The 19,843-nt window shown below is 39.7% G+C and overlaps 1 protein-coding gene across 3 annotated transcripts in view; it reads left to right on the top strand.

Moving 5' to 3' along the window:
- Positions 1–19,843, top strand: part of LOC124280958 (D-glucuronyl C5-epimerase-like) — a 339,439-nt gene that overhangs the window by 191,744 nt on the left and 127,852 nt on the right. Inside the window, exon 1 of one of the 3 annotated variants that reach the window (XM_046716965.1) lies at positions 6,752–7,118. The exons of the other annotated variants lie outside the window; for them this stretch is intronic. The gene's annotated coding sequence lies outside the window, so the exon portion shown is untranslated. Of the gene's footprint in view, positions 1–6,751; positions 7,119–19,843 lie in introns of those variants that run through there. 3 annotated transcript variants of the gene reach the window in all.

The raw sequence follows: 19,843 nt of genomic DNA, 5'->3' as shown, positions 1-19,843 counted from the left end.
TGAGAGATGCCTATTAGCGATCACTGAAAGTTTGTTTCTATCGCTAGTTATCTGAAACCAAGTTGATTTTTTAAAAGGATGATGGTCCAAAAGTGATTTTTCAACATTTTTTATTGAATAAGTTTTCTCTAGAAATTTTCAATCATTTGCTATTCGTTTTCTTGAAAGTAGGTAATTTCAGTCAGAAGTTTTATATGGCAGGGCCTTGATGGGCACAAGCCATTTCATATTGCCATGCAGAGTTGTGTCCCCTGGACAGAACAGGATCTTCATGAATTCACCTTATTTGTTTGCTCCAAACCCGATCCCATGTTAGTAAAATAATATTGAGCTCCTTCAAAGTTTGTTTTTGTTTGTTTTATTCAATTGAGCAGATGGCTCAGACCAAAAGCTGTGAACAATGTAGGTATTCTGGGTGTTGGTAGTTCCCTAACAACTGGTGTTGTCATATTGGATTAGTTGTCAGTGTTGCTGGGGCAAGTCAAGATTTTCAACCTGGTTTTCAACCTGGATATTATGAAAGTGTAATCTTCCATTTATATAAAAAACAAACTTATTTAAGCTGAAATTGTATTATTTCAAAACTGTGATAAAAATAATTTTCATATGGATTAACTGTAGAACTAGACCTTTCAAATGATGTATGACGAGTAGTGGCTTTGATGTTGTACAAGCTGATATTTTCTTTGATAAACGTAAACGTAGGTTTCATTTATCATCTCAGAGTCTCTGAGAAGTCGGTGTCATAGCAGTAAAAGCTTCTGGTGGTGAAAGAGTTAAACAAAACTGACTGATCATAGGTCAGTCCAGTGGGTTCTGGGCATTCCTGGAACACACCCAACACAAGCACCTGCCTTGCCCATCCCAGCCTTGGTAATGACCTGGATGTCATCTGTCCTGAACCCGAGAGGATCCGGGTTAGAATTGATCTTCAGCAACCCATGCTTTTCTGTAAGAGGGGACTAACATGATCGGGTGGTCAAAGTCACTGGCATAGTCGACACATGTGATCATATCCCAATTGTGTAGATTGATGCTCATGCTGTTGATCATTGGATTGTTTGGTCCAATCTTGATTATTTACATACAGCTGGAATATTGCTAAGTGCGTCTTTGTGCAACAAGCAACTGTGCTGAAGGTGTGGTTTGGAGCTCTTGATATCAGTCACCAGATCGTGTGACCCAGACTGTTATAACTAGCCAGCTCATGTAGCTGAAATATTGTTGAAAGTGGGTAAAACAGCAAACAAACGTCATACTGTTTTGAACAAATCAGACATAACAAACATCATACTGTCTGGAACAAATCAGACACAACAAACAAACGTCATACTGTCTGGAACAGATCAGATATCCCGAACACAGGCTCTCAATTACTGTCTTCAGACAGTCCTGTGACTTCAGACTGTATTCTTCCTTGGCTCCTCATCAGAAAACAAATCAGTGCCCGAACACAGAGTGAGGATGAAGAAAGCTCACAGCTTCCGATAGGGTTCAGCCAGCAAGGCTTACTGTATATAGACTAATCCAGATGACTTCTTCGCCACAGATCATCTGTAGATGAGACTGTGCGAGGTCACTGTTAAGATTGATTCCTAAGTTGGTTTCAGTTTTGTATTGTATTGTATTGTATTGTATTGTATTGTATTGTATTGTATTGTATTGTATTGTATTGTATTGTATTGTATTGTATCTTCTATGAAAAAAAAAAAAGCACACAAATTTTTTTGTTGATTTAGATTGTTTCAGACTAACACTTAGTTTCTGAAATGAAAAAACGTTTTGTTATATTTTTCTTAGTCTATCATACAAACCCTGAAGCAAATATATCCAAGAAATCCCACGCAAGTCTAGAATATGTGGCAAGTCTAGATTTCCACAGCTTCTGAAAATGAAGAAAGTCTCAAGGCTCCTTTTATCATATATTTTTTTTTTAGAATTATTTGTGATGTCATTTGATTGTGACATCATGGTAACAGATAATGTCACAATGGTCTGCAAAATATCATGATAAAATTTAGTATAGCGACATCTCCTAGCCATTAGCCACCTCCACCTCATCTCAACTCAATCTAATAGCCTACAGGACTTTGACCCTACTGAATTAAGCCAGCTGTTCATTGCTGGACCATCCTCTGTAGTAGAGAACCCAAAGGAGTCATCCATCAAGTCATACACTGACCCCTGTCAGTCGAGCCTGTATCCTGTACAGCACCCCAAACAGTAGTATGTCTCACAGTCCCTGAACCACAGTATTTTCCCTACTGCCAAGCCATCTCTGCAATGCTAAAGCCCTAAATAAAGCAAGTCTAGATTCCCTCAGGTTCAGAACCTCCCAACTCACTGGGGCTCCTTTTCAATTTAAATGTTTTTGTTGTTGCTATCAAAATTTTATATTCAGGGACTAAGCCTTAGTCTACCCTAACAGTAGACTTGCACTGTCATGCTTGCACTGTCCGCTTATCTAAACGTGCCCCTTTAAAGGATAGAATTACTGTACACCTAGAGGTTTAGCTTTCAGTACAGCCTTGTACTGTCCACTTATCTAGACTTGCCCCTTTAAAGGATAGAATTACTATACATCCATGGGCTTAGCCTTTAGTACAGCCTTGTACTGTCCGCTTATCTAGACTTGCCCCTTTAAAGGATAGAATTACTGTACATCCAGAGGCTTAGCTTTCAGTACAGCCTATACTGTCCGTTTATCTAGACTTGCCCCTTTAATGGATAGAATTACTGTACACCCAGAGGCTTAGCTTTCAGTACAGCCTTGTACTGTCCGCTTCATCAACAGCTGACTGTAACACCACCAACAGCTGACTGTAACACCACCAACAGCTGACTGTAACACCACCAACAGCTGACTGTAACACCACCAACAGCTGACTGTAACACCACCAACAGCTGACTGTAACACCACCAACAGTTGACTGTAACACCACCAACAGCTGATTGCAACACCACCAACAGCTGACTGTAACACAACCAACAGCTGACTGTAACATAATCAACAGCTGACTGTAACACCACCAACAGCTGACTGTAACACCACCAACAGCTGACTAACGCCACCAACAGCTGATTGCAACACCACCAACAGATGACTGTAACACCACCAACAGCTGACTGTAACACCACCAACAGATGACTGTAACACCACCAACAGCTGAATGTAACATAATCAACAGCTGACTGTAACACCAACAGCTGACTGTAACACCACCAACAGCTGATTGTAACACCACCAACAGCTGACTGTAACACCACCAACAGCTGACTGTAACACCACCAACAGCTGACTGTAACACCACCAACAGCTGACTGTAACACCACCAACAGCTGATTGCAACACCACCAACAGCTGATTGCAACACCACCAACAGCTGACTGTAACATAATCAACAGCTGACTGTAACACCACCAACAGCTGACTGTAACACCACCAACAGCTGATTGCAACACCACCAACAGCTGATTGCAACACCACCAACAGCTGACTGTAACATAATCAACAGCTAAATACATAACTAGCCAAGTGCAATGCCAACAACATTTTTTTGCACCTCCAACACCTGGCAGCAACACCAACAACAACCAATAGCAACACCACCAACAGCTGATTGCAACACCTCCAACAGTTGACAGCAACACCTCCAACACCTGACAGCAACACCTCCAACACCTGACAGCAACACCTCCAACACCTGACAGCAACACCTCCAACACCTGACAGCAACACCAACAACAACCAATAGCAACACCACCAACAGCTGATTGCAACACCTCCAACAGTTGACAGCAACACCTCCAACACCTGACAGCAACTCCTCCAACACCTGACAGCAACACCTCCAACACCTGACAGCAACACCTCCAACACCTGACAGCAACACCACCAACAACCAATAGCAACATCACCAACAATGTGTGAAGCCCATTTCTGGTGTCCCCCGCCGTGATGTTGCTGGAATATTGCTAAAAGTGGCGTAAAACCAAACTCAGTCAGGCAGTCACCAACAGCTGAGAGCAACAGCTGATTGCAACTCCTCCAACAGCTGACAGTAAAACCTATAACAGCAACTCCATCAACAACTGATTGACCCTATCTGGCCTTGACCAGTAGCTGGAAGCAGTCGGTGTAGCACTGTTTGTTGTCCATTCATCTCAGATGACCTATACATCCTCACTGACCACTTCATTCAGACTGACCCATCCCTTGGGCCATGGCCTCTGCAGATCCAGTAATGCCTCAATCTGTTCTAGCCTGTGTAGTCTGTGTGTATTAATATTCATAAACTTGCCGCTTAACATCGAGGGAACGTACTTAACCTTTTCTGATCCTTAATTTGTCTGTCTTCATTATTAGCTTTATTCAGCCCTCTACCAAGTTTCAGTGCAATCAATTTGGGATGTAATGAAGTTGGGTATAGTTAATTGTTCTGTGTGAGTGAGATGGTGATCAGTGTCACAACTCTCTAGTTACATTACTGTCCCAACTCTCTAGTTACCCTACTGTCACAACTCTCTAGTTACCCTACTGTCCCAACTCTTCAGTTACCCTACTGTCCCAACTCTCTAGTTACCTTACGATCACAACTCTCTAGTTACCCTACTGTCCCAACTCTCTAGTCCCTCGATCAAACTCTCTAGTTACCCTACTGTCCCAACTCTGTCCCAACTCTCTAGTTACCCTACTGTCACAACTCTCTAGTTACCCTACTGTCCCAACTCTCTAGTTACCCTACTGTCCCAACTCTCTAGTTACCCTTGATCACAACTCTCTAGTTACCCTACTGTCACAACTCTCTAGTTACCCTACTGTCCCAACTCTCTAGTTACCCTATGATCACAACTCTCTAGTTACCCTACTGTCACAACTCTCTAGTTCACCTTCTCTACTTACCCTACTGTCACAACTCTCTAGTTACCCTACTGTCTCTCTAGTTACCCTACTGTCTCTAGTTACCCTATGATCACTCTACCCTTACCACAACTCTCTGACCCTACTGTCTCTCTAGTTACCCTTCACAAGTCTCTAGTTTACCGAACAATCACAACTCTCTAGTTACCCTACTGTCACAACTCTCTAGTTACCCAACAATCTCAACTCTCTAGTTACCCTACTGTCACAACTCTCTAGTTACCCTACAATCACAACTCTCTAGTTACCCTACTGTCACAACTCTCTAGTTACCCTACCATCACAACTCTCTAGTTACCCAACAATCCCAACTCTCTAGTTACCCTACTGTCACAACTCTCCAGTTACCCTACAATCACAACTCTCCAGTTACCCTACTGTCACAACTCTCTAGTTACCCTACTGTCACAACTCTCTAGTTACCCTACTGTCACAACTCCCTAGTTACCCTACGATCACAACTCTGTAGTTACCCTACGATCACAACTCTCCAGTTACCCTACTGTCCCAACTCTCTAGTTACCCAACGATCACAACTCTCTAGTTACCCTACTGTCCCAACTCTCTAGTTACCCTACTGTCACAACTCTCCAGTTACCCAACAATCACAACTCTCTAGTTACCCTACTGTCACAACTCTCTAGTTACCCTACTGTCACAACTCTCTAGTTACCCTACGATCACAACTCTGTAGTTACCCTACGATCACAACTCTCCAGTTACCCTACTGTCCCAACTCTCTAGTTACCCAACGATCACAACTCTCTAGTTACCCTACTGTCCCAACTCTCTAGTTACCCTACTGTCCCAACTCTCTAGTTACCCAACGATCACAACTCTCTAGTTACCCTACTGTCACAACTCTCTAGTTACCCTACCATCACAACTCTCTAGTTACCCAACGATCACAACTCTCTAGTTACCCTACGATCACAACTCTCTACTTATCCTACTGTCTCAACTCTCCTAGTTATCACAACTCTCTACTTATCCTACTGTCTCAACTCTCAACCTATAGTTAGAACTTGAGCCCACTCATGATGTATATTTTCATAGTCTGCAATTTTTATGTTCCATGTTCGGGGTGGGGTGAGCAGACATTTCAAAAGGTCATTCCCAAACAAGCCACATCTGTTGACTGTCATGTATGTTATCCAAATACACTCAGCCTATGAATGTAAATGATTGTGTTAACATTTCATAGTGTTAAAACTTTCACCATGCAAAATTATGAGTAAATATTTTTGGTCTTTTTCTCATCAAATTGCATATTTACTAGTTATGCATGTATATCATTAAACATGATGGTAATGTAACATTTGAAAATTATGCAAAGAACTCTTTATATATATAATTAATATTTTGTAACAATACTCTCATTTACTGATAAATGTTCACATTCCTTCAAAATTGATTTGTTTTGAATTTTATGTTTCCTAAAATTTTAATTAAATCAATTCAAGTTTGAAAAATCAGTGAGAGTGAATTTGCAAATTTTTCAAATAATCCCAAGCAGTGAGAAACCCACGTGTTCCTAATCAAAGCTGTGACTATAGGTCTATAAATAGCCCAAACTGAAATTGTAGGTCTCGTCTGTGCAAGAAGGAATTCCTCACTTATGAAAGCATGTCTCTCCCCACGTGCTCTGCCGGCAATGTCGTGGCCGCTGTGACAGTTCCGTGGTGCCTGTAGCTCCCTCCAGTACTCAGCCAGTACCCTTACCTCTCAGTCTTCACTGAGCAGCAGCGGAGCAGGCAGTACAGGCAACCACGGAAGCCATCGCAATCCTGTAGTCGAGCAGCTAGTCCCAGAGTCTCTCAGTGAAGAATCAATTATCAGTGTACTCGGAGCTATTAACAGTTGCTCCTGTCTGTGGAGCCAAGCAAATGGCGGCCAGTTGCTCCCTCTGCTGACGACTCCCAAGATAAAAAAGACAAAGAACTATTCCTGTAAATAATTACCATATTGGTTCCAGGAGGCAAGAGAATGGGCCAGGAGTTTGTGGAGGTGTGTGGCACATAGCCAAACCCATATCCTCTGCAACTGTTTTGGTTTGAGTCCATCGATTCGTTCGTCCATGTGATACCCAAGTCCATGTGTGTTTTAGACTGACCGAACAGACTTAAGTTACTGAGTGACCTGTCGGACAATCCAGCGGATATTTTGCCACCGGACAGGCTCCGACAACAGTGCACAGGTTAGCATCGTGGTGTTGTGTTGCCCATGTGTGTGAGTGTGCGTTAGTTTACACGGCTTCGATACAGCAACATCATTCTCCTCATGTTTTCATTCAGGATTGGACACATGAAGCTCTAACAGTAAATTTCAGGTCCGATTCAAACTGACCACCTCAGAATAGCACTGTTCAGGTTTGTGGGGGCTGAACACATGTTCAACTGTTGTTATTGATTTAGCTCGGTATTGAGCTCACTCACATGTTTGAGAGAACTCGCTGTGTAAACGAGGATTTTACTAACCGAGAGTTCATGCTGATAGAGAGACAGGGTAAGTGTTGGTTTGATAACATATGTAGTGTTTAGAACTCTGCAACACACGTTATGCATCGTCAGGTCAGGTTGAAATTCCTCAAGGGTACAGGATGGTAATCTCTGCCAACTTGGGGGCATTGGTAGTATTTAAGTTCAGGTTTTAAAAAGGTAACCGGGAATGTTTACATTTGTTTCCATGTTTTGAGAAAAGTTTTTGAAGACAAAATACCACAAGTGTGTTTTCCTTTCCTGCTGCTTGTTATCAAGTAAGCAGACGTTTAGATTGCTTCTACAGGTATCCGAGATGCGCCTGGGGAGCCAATTGCTTGAAGGATAGGAGCATCTATGTCATGACATTCTTCTATCTTGAGAGGAATAAAAGTTTGAATGAATAGAACTGTGAAGTCTTGATGGATGTCACTATATGTTAAACTTACGAGGGTAGCAAAGTGGTTGAGTTGTTTGCTGGGATTAGCTCCTTATTAGCCTTGCTCCAAGGCTATACTGAATGGATGTACAGTAATTGTATCCTTCAAAGGGACAGATCTAGATAAGACGACAGTAGTTTTAGGACCTCAGTCTGTGACCCCAGTCTCTTATTTATTATTTTATCGAAATTATCATTTAAACTATTAATTTTTGCCTAAGAGACTTGTGCAAATCTAACTCCTTATATGTATTATGACTTGTATGCAATGATTATTGTTATCTATTTCACAAGTAAAAGATGAACCTGGAAATCTTTCCTGAGTTGTGGAGGAAGATTTGAAGTCAATTCATCTTGCGAAAGGTGATCAGGTAGCATGGTAGAGTGGTTAAGGTGTTGGCTTGGGTTTGACACTTTATATAGGATATCACTTGTGTAAAATAGATTTGATATTGACTCCTAATGTGCAGTTTAAAGTGTTGTAGGGTGGTCAACTGGTTAAGGTATTTGCTTAGATTCAACTCCTCGAGTGGGTTAGGATAGTGTTACACTGCTTTTAGCAACATTCCAGCAATATCAGGGTGGGGCCACAGAAATGAGCTTCGCACATTGTGCCCATCTGCGGAATCGAACCCAGTTCTTGTGTGACAAGCGAACACTTTAACCACTAGGCTACCTCTTATCATGAAAGATTTTGAGGAATACATAAAGCCCAAAATTGTAGACTGGGTATCAATCGTCATTTGGGATTAAAACCAGTGTGAACCATACCTAACTTGTTAAAAAAAAAAAAATATATATTCAAATGCCTGTGGGAGGGACCCCACTCTGTTGTGCATTATATGGTTAATACTTTGCCGACTTGGACACTTTATGTTCCTCCTAACATAGAGGGACACACTTTATACAAGCTGGGGAAGTTTTGACAGTCTGTATACCCAACATCTTTGTTTATTGAAACTGATGTAAGGATGTTTTAATATGCTGGTTGGTGGGTTTGTTGTTTAACTCCGCACTCAGCAATATTCCAGCTGTATGGCGACAGTCTGTAAATAATCAAGTCTGGACCTGACAATCCAGTGATCAACAGCATGAGCATCAATCTGCATAACTGGAATCCAATGGCATGTGTGAACCAGCAAGCCGGAAAACCCGATCCTGTTAATCGCCTCTTACGACAAGCATGGGTTACTGAAGATCAGTAACCCGGATCTTCACAAGTGTTTTATTTTGAAGCAAGCATGACCGGACATAAGGATGTTTTGATATGTACTGAATTATACAGGATAAGAAATGTTTGATATTAAAATCCTGGGCAAGATGCCAGTTTTGTTAACAATTCCGGGAGCAAGGGTCAGCTTGTGTCAGGGTGACAAGGATAATTCCGTGCATTATGAAGAGATAACCGATGTATAAAATCAATAAAAGTCTTAATTTCATGTGCAACAAATGTCAGGATGCAAACTGGCTTCACAGAAGCTGGTGAGCAACAGTAGAGGTGAGATAACTATCATGGATGACAATGTTACTTTATTCTGATGCGACATTTTGGTTTTGTATTCCATCATGTACAGTTGGCTTCTCCCAGTTGTTATTTATGACCAGCATCTGTGTTGTTCATCTATTTCTTGCATACCCTTTTGGAGTTTGTTTATTGCTACGTGGTGTATATAAATATGTGCTGTAGTATATCACTCCTGTTTGAAAACACTATAAGTGTAAGTATAGTGAGTGGGTATTGTTTTATGCCGCTTTAAGCAAAATTACACCAATATCATGACGGTGGACACCAGAAATGGGCTTTACACATTGCACACATGTGGGGAATCGAACCCTGTTTTTTGGCGTGACCGCTCAACATTTTAACAATTAGGTTACCCCATTGCGTCTGTTAGCATCTAAACCAAAGTGTCAGCATGATGGAGTACAAACGTCGTCCTGCATAAAAAAATACCTTACCTCTACTTTACTTTCATGATAAATGCAGCAGTTATGTGTTTGGTGGTTAAATATGAATGTAATATGAATCAAGTATTAATTGGATATGAATGTAATATAATATGAATATAATATAGCATGAGTGTAAGATGAATTGAATATGAATTGAATATGAATATGAATATGAATCTGATATGAATTAGATATGAATGTGATATGAATTATATATGAATGTAATATCATCTCAGTTGCGAAAAAAAACACTCGCAAGTTTCTGCTGTTGAAAATACTTTTTTTAAAAGAACAAATAACAAACTTGCTGAAACTGATAATGGGATGCATTTGGTGGTATTTGATGTTCTTAATGGAACATGGTGTTGAAAAATACAACATTCAGCCCCTGGGATATACCACAAAAACAACAAATTATGTCAGTTTATTTCCTACAGTTAATGAGACTGGTCTTGAAACATCTTTTGAAGAAAAAAACAGACACTACACAAGTTGAACAATCGGTTGTCTTCCTTTTCCTGTTGTGGTGTGTTCAAAATAGCTGCTTGACCATTCAAATGGTCGTCTGCTATTCCAAAATAGCCGTCTGCCTGTCTTCCTGAAGTTATTTCTGTTATTAACAGGCGACTTGACTCCTTGCCAGCTCTACTGTTTCTTCCAATTATGTACTTGAATATCTGTATAGAAAAAATCTATTTTCTCAGTTAGTGTTTGAAAGGGCTGGTTTTGATGAATATAGCTGAATATAATATCATTTATATAAGGTTGTTTTTGTGAAAAATAACTGGTCCGTCATGAATTTGTGGTAGTCTTTTAAATATTTTCTGGGTTGACATAATAATGGTTGAAACTTTCTTTGAAACAAAAGAAGTAAATGGACTAAGAATTATTTTGTTCCTTCAAAAATGTATCAGAATATGTTGCTAGGAAAGCTGTCTCAGTTAAACTTGTCTTCTTCATTCAGCAGATTTTACTGTTGTCATTATTTTAGTGCTAGTATTGTATATAACTGTTTTATAACTTTATTTTAAGGTTTTCTCTTTAGAAGGAGACCATTCATCAGTGCATCAACTTGCTCAGGACTCTGTATGATCCTTCATCAACTTGAAGCACTAAACTCACATCAGACTCGTCTCTCGATCCAATATTCCCATGGTGCCTCAGTACTGTGTGCTATGAATTTCAGTTATCTGCTGTTTATGGCTTCTTAATTACATGTTTACATACACGTCCATCCTCCATGTGTTTATTGCACATGGTCAAAACATTGTATTAACAAGTCAAGTGCTACCGGTTTCTACTCTAGGTGTTAACTTACCTCGCTTGACATTCCACTGCTTTTGTGTGAACTCAAAATATTTACCGGGAGATGACGAAATATTAGACGATTCTGTTTCTTAGTCGATACAAACTCCTGGGATGGAATGTCGTCTGCTGAGTGAAACTGGAAACTTGATGTTTGATGTGGAAGTTTTGTGGAATGGGATGACTCCATTAAAAAAGTGACTGGTTGAAAATTATCATTGATTCACGTGTTGGGCTGAAGTGTCCTTTTTGTAGATGTAACATGAAATTCCGCGAGAATTGATTTTGATTATGCATTTAGTTGGGGGTGTTGTGGTGCAGATTGTCAGGTAGTTCAGGTTGGATATGTTTGTGGTGGGATCGAGAGGGTTTAGAGTATTGGGAGAAGGATTGTTTAATGTTGTAGAGAGCTATTTGTTGTAAAAATAGCAGGATAGTCTCGGCAATGATGACTCAACTGGATACGAGGCACGTACATCAACTTGGCGGTGAAGGAAGGAAAACTTTGTCTGATAAGGATTAATCTTGTCACTGCTAATGGAGAGTGTTATTTACAAAATTGTGGCGAAAATTTTTTAAAACTCCATTGGAATCCTTCAAAGGGAAGTAATTGTTACAAATTCATCTTTAGTGCCATAAATCGTGTATTTAAGTTGTCATCACACAACAAAATCTGTAGATTTATATCAAAACTCCTCATCACTGTCAACTATCCATGATAATTTGTGCAAGTAATATAATTCACAACTTATGCTGAAGGCACATCTCTGTCAAAAGATAAAATGGTCCTTCTCAAAAGTTGAGTATAGCATCTTGATGCTTCCTTCATCGTGGAGAAAAATAAATTTCTGGACTAATCGTGGACCAATTTAAAAATATTTACAGTTATACCAAATCAAATAAAGATTTAAGCGACAAACATACAAGAAGTGTTTCCTGAACTGTAGTCCCCCGCCAGACTTACCTGTATCAGCTGTTGACTTGTACAGCTGCGATTTGTTTGGCCAGTGGCTTTACACACAGTTCAGATCCGTCAGTCGCAGGAGATGAATGTGTATACATTGCTGGAATTATTCCCCAGTTGGTCTTCAGTATCCTTGGAGGACCTGGAGTAGCTGTGTGGTTAAGGTGTTTGCTTGGCTCGGTTATGGTCCTGTTTCAATTCTCTAATGGGTAATGATGTCAGAAGAATTGTGATATTGGAGGGTTCGAAATACCCCATATGGTAGTGTGCCATGGCACGGTAAATACTGAAATGGCACGGTTAAAAGATGTTCTCGGTGCCCTTATGGCATGCCTAATTTTTTGGAAACATAACTCGCCTTTAATCATTTAATCCCCAAAATAATTTTTTTGTTCCAAATTTAATAATGCCATACATATACATACGCTCATAAACCCATTTCTTTATTTAACAATAAATTCAAAATGATCATCATCATTGTCATTTATTCTAAAAATAAGTGGGCACACTTGATTTCTGAAAGGCTTAAAATATTTGTCTGGTGCCTTAAGGAATACTTACAATTTTTTTTATTTCTATCCCTGTATTGCTGGAATATTGCTTATAGGGGAATAAAGCTCTGCTAGTTATCATGTTCACTCACACACTCACTCAGCTGCCAGTGGTTCGAAGCCCAGATATATCGATATCAGCCTTGGTCTGTAACTCAAATGGATAGCAATTCCTTGGAGTGCAACATTTTTGTACTTGTGAAACTCACTCACTCACTCACTCAGCAGCCCATGGTTTCAAGCCCAGATATAGCGATGTTATTGTTGGTCCATCACACTAGCCCGATGCTCCTGCGTTTCGTTGATGTGGAGTCAAGGTTCTGCCTCACTTTGTGATTAGTTCCAATGTTAACGAAGTTGACATTCCGTGATAGAACGGAAATACCGTTCAAAGGAAGACCTGCCCACTCACTCTTTGATGTGATGATTACCAGTATTCTTCTGTTCTTGTCTCTCATATCAGATCTCTGTTGTGATTCCTTTTTCATATTTTGTGATGTTTTCCCCTTGACCGCCTCCGTAGTGCAGTGGAAATGCCAACTGCATCACACTAGAAGATCTTAGATGATGGTAGTTGTTGTTGCCCTGGCCCTTGTCACCTTGGAGATAAAACTGGTCTGTTGGGTATCATCTTTTATTACGTATATATGGCCATGAGGCCAACAGTTCAACATGTGTAAAACAGTGTGGTAAAGACATGCATATGCACGCGCCATACTGAGAATGTAGATATCTGCTGGGTATCATATGATAGGGGTATATATGTGCAGCATGGTATCATAATTGGTTCACCCAAGAAAAGCAACATTAACTTCTTTGAGCGGCATTTTGAAGTTGATGTGATGAACAACATGGAGAGTTCTTTGGATATACAACTTCTTTATTATTTATATCGATATGAGTGATGTTTTGGTGTAGCTACACACATGAGATGTCGATTACAACAAAATCACAACTTAAAATGAAAATTAGATATTGGGAGAAAAATTATGGAAACCATTACAAACAAGCTGCATAAAAATTATTTTAATTTTGCTGGTGTGACAAAACATTCTCGCTCACTCACTCACTCACTCACTCACTCACTCACTCACTCACGCACGCAACGCACGCGCGCACGCGCGCACGCACGCACGCACACGCACGCACTCACTCACTCACTCACTCACTCACTCACTCACTCACTCACTCACTCACTCACTCAGTTAAAATGGTTCTGACCAGGTTTCATGGAACATAAGTCACACATCAATAAGTAATAAGTGAGCGATCATGTTTGAAGAGATAAAATCCATTCCTCACCAAATAATAAGATATGAATCCAGAATAGCCTAATGTGTCTGAAACATCCAATATATATCAACACACCAGCTTGTTCAAGAGACTTCCTCCTTCGAAGCCAAGATGGTCTCCTACTTGCGCAGTGATCACGTTACATCATCTGTTCCATGTAATCCCAGAACACAATGTCAGACATGTAGGGGGATCATCAATAGGCTCTTCACTCTATTAATTCCTGATCGAGCTCACACGCTCAATTAGGCGAGCAGGTGTGTGACGTCGGGCTCCAGTCTGGGTTTAAATCTTGGGGGATCAGTATTTTATGGTTAATAAGTCCCAACCTCCCAAGAAGAGGTTTATGTGATCAGATGGGCAGTTATCTTCCACTACCCTCTGTTTAGCCTAGATAAGCTTGAGTAAATGGACTTTGATAGCTCAGTGTGTAGATCTGGTATGCTCATTAAGGGGTGGTATTATGTGCCGAGAGAGGACGTTAAGGAGGATGCTTGTGTCAAGATAGTTATTATTTTGATATTGTCTTTCGGTAGTAGAACGCTCAAAGTCGATATATGGATCACTTGATGTTGTTTTCTTTTGAACAGTCCTTGCAGAGAGATTAAGAGAAAAACCTATGAGATATTTAATCTGCCCTCAACGAATACAATTTTTAATCTTGTGCACAGGTGATGTACTTTCAATGATTTATTACACGAGGGAGCAACAAGGTAATAGTGATTTGCAAGAAAGCTTGAAAAAAAAGGGAACTTTAGCACTATTTTTGAGACAACTTCACAAACAAATATATGTGACATCATGAATATTGGTGCAAAGGATTTTTTAAAAATGGTCAATGCTGTAATATTTTTGTCTATGAGTGAGAGGGCAGTGGGGTAGCCTAGTGGTTAAAGTGTTCACTCGTCACGCTGAAGATCTGGGTTCGATTTCCCACAATGGTACAATGTGTGAAGCCCATTTCTGGTGTCACCTGCTGTAATATTGCTGTAATATTGCTAAAAGCGGCGTGAAACCAAACTTACTAACTCTCTCACTTACTCCATGAGTGAGAACCAATAATTGTATGTTACAGTGAGACATTTTGAAAAGTATCTCACCAATATCTGTGTGCCCTGGTAATATTGTTACAATATCTCATACACCCTTCCTTCTAAAATACAAAAACATACCCTGACAATAAAGTTTAACGAACAAGAGTTACAACATTATTGGACATTCAGACATGATTCCCATGTAGCATTCAGAAGTGAATGACATCCCGCAGTGAATTTTATTTCACTCGATGCACTTTTTAAAATTCAGAAGTGAATGGGATATCTAATATTCATAAATAATTTGGGACTGGTAATTTATTACAAGAGTGGGAAGTCCATGAAAATAATGACAAAGGGAAAGAAGTTTGGTTGCAAATACTGGTCTCAGTTATATTGGGGAGATTGGGTGGCATGAGAAAAGATACAGTTTTATGTCTTCAAATGAAAAATTTGAATATCGTTTTGGGATTGGCCATTTTGATAAGGGATGGGAGGCTTGTAATAATCCCTCTCCTTCCCTTATTCTCTCACGCATTCTCTCTTTCTCCTTTTTCCCTCTCCTTCCTTCTCCCTCTCCCTCCTTCACTTCTTCCCCCATCACCCAATTCCCCTTCCCCTCCTACCATAGATGACCATTTCTTTACGTGAATAGTACTGGCAAATTGAACATGGTTTTACTCTCATCCCAAAGTGATAGCCTCTCTCATCCATTCATTTGCACAAAGTGTTGTAACCCTTTCCATGTCAATGATAACCCCCCCTGGGTGTATATACGAGATCATATACATCACCTGTCTGGCCAAACATGACGAGAACCATACTGTATTGTCTGTTATCTCCCGGGGAGAATATTGTATCTCTGGCTGCTGTGGACTTGAGCTGGATCCAGAGGAACGCTGTGGTCATCGGGACGCTGAGCTGTTGGTCAGGACAAGGTTAAAGGGAATCATGTTGCTTGGAGACCATTTACTGTCACCTGATTGGTTTAATAGAAGTAGTTTATTGAGGTAATTTTCAGGATGGTCAGATTGAGTAAGTTAATAAGTCAAATATTTGATCATCTCAGGATGACTTTCTGACTGAGGTATGGATGGGGGGTTATTGTAGGGTTAAGCTGATTGTCGGCTTTTGTTTCAACATGGACACAATGCATGAAGCATCTGTCTAGTGTTACTACTATGTGTACAATGTGTGAAGCCCATTTCTGGTATCCCCCGCTGTAATATTGCTGGAATATTGCTAAAAAGCGGCGTATAACTAAACTCACTCTTCACCATTAATCATATTCAACTAGTCACAGATTTGTTCTTCTGGATATTCACAAGTCTCTGAGTGCTGGACTGTGACTGTGTCTCTGAAAAGATCATGATCCATATTTAACTCCCTTTGGGTCCTAAACCTATACAAAGATTGACCAGTTCATGGATCGGTTGGTGAGACTCAGTGGCTTGGTTGATGGTGTGTCATTTTGCCATGCAAATATGGATTGGGGTTCATGATATCAATCACTAGTTTATCTGGGTACAATGTGTGAAGCCCATTTCTGGTGTCCCCCTCCGTGATATTATTGGAATATTGTTAAAAGTGGCTTAAAAATAAACTCAGTCAGTCAGTCAGTAACATAGACTAGAAACAGGGCCCTGAAGGCATCGGATGGTGCTTGCATCAGTTATTGGATTGCCTGGTCTGGAGTAGTTTACAGGTGGTGAATATTGCTGGGTAGGGGGTTAAAAAACAAAAATACACAAAGACAGGTTGGTTACTTTCCTGATTCGTCAGTAGTTGCTCATGATAGCAATCATAATAGCAGTCACTGATTATTAACTGGCCGCTGTCATATTTGTTGACTGTTGCTCAGTGTGGAATATTGCTAAGTGTTGCATAAAATAACATGAAAACAAACACTCACAACCCTGAATGTACTTCATAATAACTTGCTTGGTGTTACACAATATGGAAAAAACTACCAATTGTGAGGCTGTTTTGTGTAAACCATCTTCATCCTTTAAACCAGACTTTGAACCCTTTTCCTCTATCTCACGGACCATATCTACCCCCAACTGGCTGCACCTGTGCCCTATCTGTGAAATGAAAAAAACGACTTGACGATGTTGTTTTGCCACTCAATGATGTTACATTAGCCTATGCTCAAATGATGAAAGTGCTCAACAACGTGTGGTTCTCTACTCACACCCCAAGGAGGATTGCCAAGAACTCCGACTTCACAGGGATACTCATGATTCATTCCCGCAGTAAATCTGGACTGGATATTGGTTGGCCACAATGTCTATTTTCAGCAGTAAAACCTGATATAATTCTACTTAATCTGGAAGCAAATTTCCAAATTTTTTGATTAACAAAATAACACATTAGCATATTTCTGGTGACATTTCTGTGGGTTGTTGTCTGGAAGACAGTATTTCCAGATTTGACTGTTCATTGACTGATAAGGTGCAAATGGTATTACCAACTACCATGATATATCCGTATTGGAGTGAGTGAGTTTAGTTTTATGCCGCTTTTAGGAATATTTCAGTAATGTCACTGTTTGGAATAATATTACATGTTGTTTAAAGGCTAGGTTGCACCTGAATTATTCTGCTATGGTTGGTTTTCTTTGTGTGTCAGTATAAAGAGCTTGTCATTTTTATCATGTACATTGGTATTAAGGAATACCATGCAGACAGTCTTATTATGTTGTAACTGTTTTGGTTTTAGAGACTAATAGTGTATATTTAGTGTGGTCATGACTACAATTTGTTTGGTTTTCCCTGATGTAATGATAATATTTTGCAGAATTGTTTCTAGTCAGGAAATGTGCAGCAGTATTTTGCATTTTGTGTACTAGTTTGGAATAATATCTTTATTTGACCAGTAGTTAAGTTCTCTGACTGTAGATACATCGTAGTAGTGGCTTAAGTCGTTGACATTTGATACAATAGATGCTCCCTGGCTGTTAAAAGTTTACTGCGAAGCGAAATGCATGAGTGACCCGCGATGGTCAAAAAGGAGTTTGTTGAGAGCAAATATATATTGAATGTTGAAGTTTCAGAGACGGTCGAGATGCACTCTTCAGGTACAAATGTCACTCTTATAATATATCCATGTTTGTGGCGGTGTATTATACTATTTTCAGAGTATTTTTGCAATTACAGGAATGTTCAATTATTTGGTCACGTGCAAAACTGTATCCTATTTTCGTGGTAATGGTGCGCTCTGATACATTGTGTTTTGTAACTATATGGCAGATTTCTGTTATAATGTCAGGATTTTAGAGTCAGTTTGTAGTTTTAGAATCAATATTAAGTCAACATGCTCAGTGTTAATTCATGGAATTTACTATCTGTAGTTTTGCTAGACTTTTTCAAAGTTTCGTGAAACTTGGGAGCAGTCATTCATGACAGTGTCATGTATTGTGAACTTATTGCTGTAGTTTAATTATAATGGGATATTCACAAATGTTGTTTCATGATAATAAATGCTAAATATAAGTTGCTACGTTGTATCATTCTGTTATTTCAGAACCTGGAAGTAAACATCCTTGTTAGAGGAATATCTCGACCAGTGTTTTATGGTTCTTTCTATATGATTCCTACCAGTCACAGTTGGGGACACCAGAAATAAGCCAAAAAACTCAGTCAGACATCAGGCTGACCCCACTGCCCATAAAGTATTGGTGATTGTCCTAGCACTCCATTAGAACAGGGACATGATGTCTTGACTGTCTCATTTTGATTAGTAGCCATGGTTTGTCTAGTCCAAGCATGATTAGCTTACGGGCTGTCATGATTTAGTTGTGATATTGCTGATGAAGCTGAACCCCTTTTACCCACTGATGAAAGAGTTTGGGAAGATTGTTGATGGTTATTTAATCTTCAACTTATTTACGTAATGAGCTAGTCAGTCTCACATGGGGATTGCATTTAGAATAGCCTTTAGGGATAGGGGTGCCCTTGACCTTGAGCTGTGACCACAGAGATGGGGGATGAATACATCAATGTCTGACAATCTTAAAAACGATGCTTGTCTATATTCACTGTAAATGTTATGATAATACTATGATGTACATTGTTTGGCACTGAATCCCGATAACACATTATCACCAGCCCATATATAACTGTTGTTTTTATGTACAGGGGCGGTTTGTGTAGCCTAGTGGTTAAAGTGTTTGCTCATCACACCAAAGACCCGGGTTCGATTCTCCACATGGGTACAATGTGGGAAGCCCATTTCTGGTGTCCCCACCCATGATATTCCTGGAATATTGCTAAAGTCACATAAAAGCCAACTCAGTTATTGTGTACATTAAATCGGTGTGTTTCAGTGTACGGTTCAAATAAGCTGAGGAGTGTATAATCATCATTGGAATCAGATGCTTCACTACTATCTTTACGACTGCAAATATATTTCAGTGACGACAATTACGATTCACTCATAATTATATTGTTTTGCAAAGCTGGAAGTAGCAAATGTTGTAGTTATTAAATATTTAAAATAAGTCATTAAAAGGCATCAGTTATTGATGCAAAATACTAAACTGTTTGATTGGCATTCTAAAAGTTAACAGTTACTATCTTAGTGTATTTATTTGGTGACCTTTCGATGTAGATTCTATCACCAACCATCAGGCAGAAATAACAATATCCATTAAACTTATCTTTGCTCAGAGTGAGTAAGATTTTACGATGCTTTTTGAGCAATTTTCCAGAACTACCACAACGGGAGACACCGGAAATAGACTTCACATGTTTAAGGCGTTCTTCATGATGAGCAAATGATTTAACCACTAGTGAGTGAGTGAGTTAGGTTTTATGCTGCTTTTAGCAATATTCCAGCAATATCATGGCAGGGGACACCAGAAATGGGCACATTGTGCCAATCTGGGGAATCGAACAGTGGTCTTCAG

Source organism: Haliotis rubra, unplaced genomic scaffold (assembly GCF_003918875.1).
Source record: "Haliotis rubra isolate DU_JTF1 unplaced genomic scaffold, ASM391887v1 Scf277, whole genome shotgun sequence".
Classification (NCBI taxonomy): domain Eukaryota; kingdom Metazoa; phylum Mollusca; class Gastropoda; order Lepetellida; family Haliotidae; genus Haliotis; species Haliotis rubra.
Note: the sequence above shows the minus strand (reverse complement) of the source record. Positions and strands in the feature narration are given on the sequence as shown.